Here is an 8,455-nt window from a genome sequence, read left to right as displayed (position 1 = left end):
CAGGGGACGGGGTCTGGATTCACCAAGGAATTGGTGGGGAGAAAGGAGGGAACGGGGAGAGAAAGGTTAATTTCTCTCTGTGTTAGGATTACTTTCTCTCTCAGAGAGAGTCTGGAAGGGGGAAAGAGAAGGAGGGAGGAAGGTGAATTTTCCTCTCTGTTTTTAGATTCAAGGAGTTGAATCACAGTAATCTTCCAGGGTAACCCAGGGAGGGGAAGCCTGGGAGGGGCAATGGTGAGGGAAAGGGTTTACTTTCCTTGTGTTAAGATCCAGAGGGTCTGGGTCTTGGGGGTCCCCGGGCAAGGTTTTAGGGGGCGACCAGAGTGTACCAGGCACTGGAATTCCTGGTTGGTGTCAGCGCTACAAGTACTAAGCTGGTAATTGAGCTTAGAGGAATTCATGCTGGCACCCCATGTTTTGGACACTAAGGTACAGAGTGAGGAATTAGCTCAGTCATGAGGGACCTGCCGAAGGAGACAGATGCTTCTTCCCCACTCCTGGAGTGGAATGCCAAGAAGAACCAGCGCTGCCCTGAGAACCAGCCTGAGTTTCCAGAGAACCCTGCCACTCCTGATGCTGAGGAACTGCTACCCCAACTGTTGACAGAGTAGCCCAGGGAGACTGAGACCAACAGCAAGATTCTTGTGAGGATTCAGGTTTGGGACCAGTCATTCCCCCTCACTTTCCACCCCCCCCACACACCTTATGGTATTCAAATCCATAATCCATGGTATGAATCCTTATCTACTTAGAACATTTACACACACACCCCAAAACATGAATAGGAAACAAGAGGCACTGAAAAGCAAATGCAAATTCATCCTCAGATTTGTCAGCAACCCTCTCCGACTCTACACACAATGAACACCAGTTTTAGCATCTTCATTAAAAATTGTTTAAACTCAGTTTGCAGGTGTTAGCAAGACTGACTAGCATAATGCCACACTTCCTTGTCAGGCTCATTAAAAAAGCATACACATGTAAAATAGGGGGATTGTTCCTTACTCAGCTATATTTCTGTTAATCCATAGTCTCTCTGACTGAAGCATAGCTTTGTATATCTTCTGTGTGGTCATCTTTTCTCTTCTACAATATGGTGTCTAAAAAGTAGCATGTAATTTGTTTTAAGGAGCCTAATGCAGCTAGTTTAATGCCTTTTTTGTGTATTTATTTTTCTCATTTTGTTGTAAAGAACCCACTAAAGATCCATAATTACCAGAAATCTCTGCTGTTTTTAGTATAGAGGAGAATCAAAAAGCACTATGTGGTAACTGTTGGCAAATGCTGAGTTTCTTTTCCAAAACTATTGGTTTTACTTGGATATTAACATCTAATTTATGAAGTATGTGCAAAGTGCTAGAGGTGGACACTGTGCCTTGCTGACAAAGAACCACCGTCCTATCACAATTACAAACTAAGGTCCCAATTCTGCAATCAGCTTTTTCGGGAAATTCCTGCACCCTCCTGGAGCGGTCTGCTCATGCAGAGCAGCTCGCAGAATCAGGGACTGTATCACAGTATAGTATTGTACTACAGCAAATTGTTCATATTTCAATGCTCCAGTTTGGCCTAGCCTTACATTTCCTACAACCAGAGAACAGTGATAAAGATGTGTCATGGCCCGCGAACAAAGTTATAAAATATCTAGAGGATCGGATACGAATGATGAGTCGGAGATAAAGCATTTTAATGCCAGCATCTAGTCCTCCTAAATACCTCCTCAAAACATTTCTCTGCCATGATGCCTACAAATCACACCTGTCTGGCAGTGGTTAGGACAATGACTAACTGTGATTTCTGCTCTTCCTCTAAACTCTGCAGGTTTTCTCTGAACCTTTCTGCACCCAATTAGTTTCATCCACCAGTTGCATCCTTTTGGCCTTAAACCAGCGGTTCTCAACCTGTGGTCTGCAGGCTCCTGGGAATCTGCAGACTATGTCTAAGGGGTCTGTGAAAGACTTACACTGAAAACTGACTGAACAGAATTCAACTATATATACAGACAATAGATTTCCAAAGGGGTTCACACCTCCATTCAAAAATGTTTAGGGGTCCACAAATGAAAATAGGTTGAAAACAACTGTTAACGTTTAGAATGTGTTCTCTGGAGCATTCCAGGTGAAGGGACTGTCTTCTTTGTTATATATCTGTACAGCACCTGGCACAATGAAACCCTCATCCTTAGCTGGAATTCTTGCAAGCTACCATAATCCAAATAACAAAACCATAACAGTGTCTAACCAATTTTTTCACAAGTATTAACATTCCAACACCCCAGCGGGAAACAGAAAAATTGACATTTTAGGATTTCACATTCCTTTTTTCCCCTCTCTCCTCACATTTCAGAGTAGCAGCCATATTAGTCTGTATCCACAAAAAGAACAGGAGTACTTGTGGCACCTTAAAGACTAACAAATTTATTTGAGCATAAGCTTTCGTGGGCTACAGCCCACTCACTATATGTTCCATTCTATGCATCCGAAGAAGTGGGCTGTAGTCCACGAAAGCTTATGCTCAAATAAATTTGTTAGTCTCTAAGGTGGCACAAGTACTCCTGTGCTTTCTCCTCACATTGTTTTTACTCCCGAGGATGATACATTTTATGCTTAGTTTCTGTGCATTTGTTGTAGGGAGAATGAGATGGACTTTTCACAATACAAAGGTACATTTTTACTGCTTCACATTCTCCCCCTTTCACTTTCCATCTCTCATTCTCTTTTTCTCTTCTGGAGACCTGGGAAAAACCATAATTAGCAACAAGATGAATTTGTGTAGAAGCGATGTTAGTTTTGCCTCAAGTCCCTCATGTCCAAACCTTTATTTCCCTTCTGTTTGCTTTGTAGCTTCATTGCCATTTTCTTTACCACCTTCTCAATATCACTAGTCTCCAAAGAATAAACACCAGTGAAGGGCTACATTGTTCTCAGTTACACCAATGTCAAAGCTAGAGTAAACTGATTGGTTCAAGTGGATCCATTCCAGTTTTACACTGCTGTAACTGAGAGCAGAATTTGGCCCTGTATATTGAAGAATATGCTCCAGGCCCTTTCTTCTTGAAGAACTTGTACTAGGAGTTATTACTTCAAGACCCAAGAAAACTAAATATTGTTTACAGTACTGTATATTCTGTCTGCATGTTTGTACTGAATAAATAGCATTTACCGTGTGTTTTATTAATACACTACACATTATTCCCCAAAGGTGACTGTATCTTTAAATCTACTTCTAGCACATATATAACACAGAGACACACTTACATATACATACATCACACATGCAGCTATTGTTTGAAGGAGAAACCAAAAGCTTTAGCATAGATGTACATGATCTTCAACAAATCCCTGTAGCTGTATACTATATAGGATGTCAACAACGATTATCAAGGTTAGCTCCAAAAAAATGTCACGTTCATTGGAGCATTTCATGCTTCTTGGAAAGAAAAATGATGCTGATGCATTTTAAAAACTTATGGTACCCTGAATGTTCTCTCTGGAGAAACAAATAGTTTTCATAGCATCTTTGTAATGGCTTCTCATCTCAACCCGCACTACTACTTAGTCCTGCTGCAGAGATTTTTTTTTAAATGACATCTAAGGTAGAAATGGATGAAAAATCTTGTGTGTCTTTCCCCAAAATATTTTGTAGCAAAATGTCAACAACAAAAAAAGGCCCACATTTTCAAACATTCCTAGTTTTGGTTGCCCGGCTCATGAGGGCCTGATTTTCATAGGTGCTGCATCAAACGGGGGTCTCAAGTTTTCAGCACCTCTGTAAAAACTGGTTTTTCTAACGTGCTCAGTGTTGGCCAAACTGCCCCCATCACAGTTAATGGTAACACCACAGTGACATCAACAAGAGCAGAGTGATGCCATTTCGAGTGCTTTTGAGAAATGCCAGATTAAGTGTCGAAAATGGAAGCACCCAAAATTTGTTTTCACATTTGACAACGTGAGCATGCTCGAAAATTAATTTCTGAGCATTCTAATGTCTGTTTACTAATAACAGACAGGAAATAATAAACTGATTTTTTGTCAGAAGATACCTCAAATGGCACATTATGATGATGAACAAGAATACATGTACAGTATCGCTAAAAAAAAAAAGGGTGTTGTGCAACCTTTTTGTCTATTTATTGGACAGTTAATGCAAATAGGCACAACTTCAAGATAAATGGGCATGACAAAGTTTCCCCTCTTCCGGAAAGGCAGGGAAAAGATCCACTTGCCTGTGTGAGGATTCTTATTTTGTGTTTGTTATTTTGTGCTGATGAGATTGAACATCCAAAACTTTCACCTATAGCTTTTTTTTTTTTTAATTAAACTAAACAATCCATTATTCCCCTTTGGAGGAAAATTTCAAAAGACAAAAAGGGTAGTTTAGCACTCAGCTCCCATCATACTTTAACTTCCCTTCATACCTTGGAAATATATTTCCCCTAGAGTACATTGTGGGAATGTACTTTGCTTTGTTAATACTGAATGGAAAATAAACCCTAAGTATATATTATCTGGAATATGAAAATACAGAGAGCATTCCAACTTTGAAAAGTTCTTAATTCTTTTCCACATTGATGAATCAGTTAATTATTACATAGTGATTTGAATAAGCAAAGTGGTGTCTTCAATACATTGCTCAAGCCTATACTCACACTGGATCTTGGAGCTGGAGGACAGGCTCTTAATTCTCCCCATGGGAAGCTCTGATGGAAGAAAGCAATCATTAGAAGGACTACCCAGCTCCAGCTGCAGGCCTCTTCTGTGACCCCTGCCAAGGCAGGTCACTGCTTTGAGAGGAGCTGTATGGGGGTAAGGGTGAGAATGAAGACAAGGAAACAACAGGACTAATGCAGTACAATTTAAAACCTAAACATGTATGTTTAGGCTAATGGAACTAAATGACTGTAATCCTGAAAAGTAATAGAATGTGACTGGGAATGCAGCTACTGTATTTGAAATTCAATTAACCATTATGTTTCCCAAAAGACTAGTGGGGAGGGTGTTATATTTTTTCATTAACTATAATTTGTTTTTTATTAAGCTTAATATTTAAAAAATGAAATAGACATTTCTCTAATGAAACGTATCACCTCAAATCCACTCTAAAATCTCCCACAACAGCCACATGTGGGATATTTCATCAGGTGCAGACTCACTTAGCGGAGTCCCACTAAAAGCCACAATTCCCTGAAACCAACATAATGACACAAATTTAGTCTCCTGCATTCACTCTGGCTGGACATGCTCAGCAACTAGACCTGAGCAATCTACCACACATATTAAAGTCAGCACCAACGTAGCACTGAGCTGCGGTTCTAACTGATGCTAAAAAGGAGAATAAATTACAGAAACACACAAAACAGGTGAACCGGGGAAATGTGAAGGTTACTGTTACTGATGCAAATGAATATTCTCTTAACCGCAATAAATCACAGACTTATTAAGTTCTCTATGAATAAGGAAAACAGTGTGATAGAACAAGCTACAGAACTTTTTTCTACTTTATTTATCAAATAAAAGCAATTAAGCCATATCTTAATTGCTTGGTTTTTATTTTAAGAAGAATGTCCAAATTAGACCACGGGGCACCTTAAAATAGAGAAGTACAAATAAATGAACTGATCATGAGAAAGAGACAGCGAGAGAGAATAGGGACTTTCTATCCTTAATTCTGTGTTCAGAGAGTCTCTCTTGGCTCCCCTGATGCACTCAGCCAAGGTATCAAATCTCAAGTTATCACAGTTTCTGGACATATAAACTCCCAGACCAAACACTTAAGGCATCAAAAAAAAAATAACATCACTATTTCTCACCCCAGTTTCTTTCCCTTCTCTAAACTTTAGTGCCGAAAAGGGCCCACTCCTGGCACTCTCCTACCTGGTCATCAGGGCCGCTGTGCTTGTGCAATGGAGAAAACATAAATCTGCTGCTGGCGGTAAGAGTGGCAGGATTTAATGAGTCCACACAGGGACATCTGTGCCCCAGGCAAGCTACAGAGCTCTGCTACATAGCATTGTTCCTACATAGCATTGTTCCTACATAGTTGTCCACAGGCAGAGGTGGGGCAGCAGATGCACCTGTCTTTGACTTCCCAACCCAGCCCCCATGGAGTACAGGATCACCGAGGGCTACTGTAGTCTCGGGATTCCACTGTTACATAATCTGGGAGGGAAGCATTTCTCCCCTCAGTCCATCACTCCACTGTGCCAAGCCCAGTTACAGTACTCAGGCTCACGGTATGGCCATGAAAACATTGGACCTCAGTGAATGAAATATTACAAGGGCAGAGCATTGTTTCCTTGGATGTATTTTCCTACTTATTTATGGATATGGAGACTAAGCCTCCACAAATTTCACGCCACTGGAGGGGAGTGGCAGCAGTGGATTTGGGACCCCTTCAAAAAAAAAAACAAACCCTCTCCTCAGCACAGCCCCAGGGCTGGAGGAGTTCTCACTCCCTCTCACAGCCCCAGGACCACAGAAGGGTCAGAGAACTTTTCTGGGCTCAGGGTTGCAGTGGGGGCAGGACAGAAGGGGTAGAAGGAGCAAGCTGGGAGAAGGGCCACAGGGAAGGGGCAGAACGGGATAGGGGCTTGGAGCTTCAGCCAGGCCTTCTGCAGCAGTCCCAGCTGAGGCTGAGAGCTCAACCCCATCCTGGGCTGTGCTCTCAGCCCTCCATCACTCCCCTCATGGCCACAACTGAGCCCCCACACACACACACGGTCATGGGGGACTGAGAAGGGACATGGCCTCAGCCAGAAGAGGAGGAGCAGGGAGCTAGCCTCCCTAAGAGGAAGCTTCATTTGCCACCCATGAACATCAGCTTTGCATGCAGAACAACTAACTTCTAAATGGAATTTGAAAAAAACCCACCTATGATAAGCATAGCCATCATTTGCTACAGTTTCAATTACTGCAACTTCTGCAGCCCTTCCACCAGCTGTTGTCAGCAGCAAAAATGACCCCTTTGCTGGGCGATCATGCTCTTCACGTACATTTGGTTCAGTTCTCTTGCCTTTTCATTTCCCAAACAGAAATAATATTTTATTACCCACAGGCTTAAAATGTGACACTGTTAGTCAAAATTCAGTTACATGAACACAAATAAGGCCTATGCCATTCACTCATCTCCCCTCACCTATCCACAAACACCAGGAGAGAGGTCCCTCACCCATGGAGCTGCTGTCCCTCTGGAGTTCTCAGTTAGCTCTGGGCTGCTTTTCTCCCTGTTTGCCAACAGAGGTCAATAGCAAGTTCCCAGTTCTCTAGGACTTCAGGACACAGGGCTTGCACATCCAGCCACAAAATTACATCACTGCAGAAACCTAGGTTCTACTATGCACTCACTACACTTAACTGGAAAGGAGAAGGGATTGCAAATAACCAAGTACCAAAAAATAAACACAGATGAGTCTGTGAAAATGGTTTGTAGCTGCAAAAATTACAGTTCATATTGCAAGCTTCATCCGCCAGGGACTGGAAATAGAGTTCCAAGTTTTTTAAAAGGATCACTTAATACAACTCAGACAAAAAGCTCTACTCACAGTATTGCAGGCAGGGGACTTGCTGTTTTTTTTTCCCCAACAAAGTGAGGGAAAACGTCCACTAAACACAGCAGGAAGTAATGGAGGAGGGGTGAAACAATGTTCCATCCCACAATACTGTGGATAACCGAGTTAACTTGATTATGGCTACTTTACCACACCGAGCCTTAACCCCTTTAAGGTCCTTTCCTCAGGCTTTGTTTATCTATCTAATAATCACAAAAATATAATCAAGTGAAAAACATTGAGCAATATTTAATTCCTTCACAGCTTTATCCAGTCAGGAGAGGGAACGACACAATACTGCCTTTTGACCTAGTTTCCACTTCCTTTTATACTGTGCCCACACAGCCACATGACTAGCCAGGATTACAGGCTACAATTCCTTTACTTTGGTCACACAGACGTTTAGTGCATGAAAAGGCCACTGAAAAGGCTCTATCTGGTGTAAAATATGGTCGCCCATGTACTGTTTAACACAGGATTCCAGTATCATATCATGCAATGTCATTCAGGCCTCTCTATTTTCTATTATATTGCATTGAAGACACTGGTCTATATCTTTAAAGCCCTCATTCAGTTGATCCTGGGCCATAAGAATCCAGGTTCAGACTGTTTCTAGGGTCAGCTATTAAAACGATGAGTGTGGTATAAATGCCTGGATAGATTAGATTAGGTCTAAACCTACTTCATAGCCTATCCTTTCCATAGTACTTCTACAGAAAGAAAAACTGCATCCACTCTCTGTTGGTGGAGAGAAGAGATAGAAAGATCAGTATTTCTTTGTTTGTTTATAACCCACTTCTCAGTGCATGTTGTGTGCTCTCCGCTGTGCCTCATCCACAAAGGACGTAAATCTTACCAGTCTTAATTCAACAGGCTCGCTCTTCAGCTCAAGCTATAGCAACTCCTACT

This window comes from Chelonoidis abingdonii, chromosome 13 (assembly GCF_003597395.2).
Source record: "Chelonoidis abingdonii isolate Lonesome George chromosome 13, CheloAbing_2.0, whole genome shotgun sequence".
Classification (NCBI taxonomy): domain Eukaryota; kingdom Metazoa; phylum Chordata; order Testudines; family Testudinidae; genus Chelonoidis; species Chelonoidis abingdonii.
Note: the sequence above shows the minus strand (reverse complement) of the source record.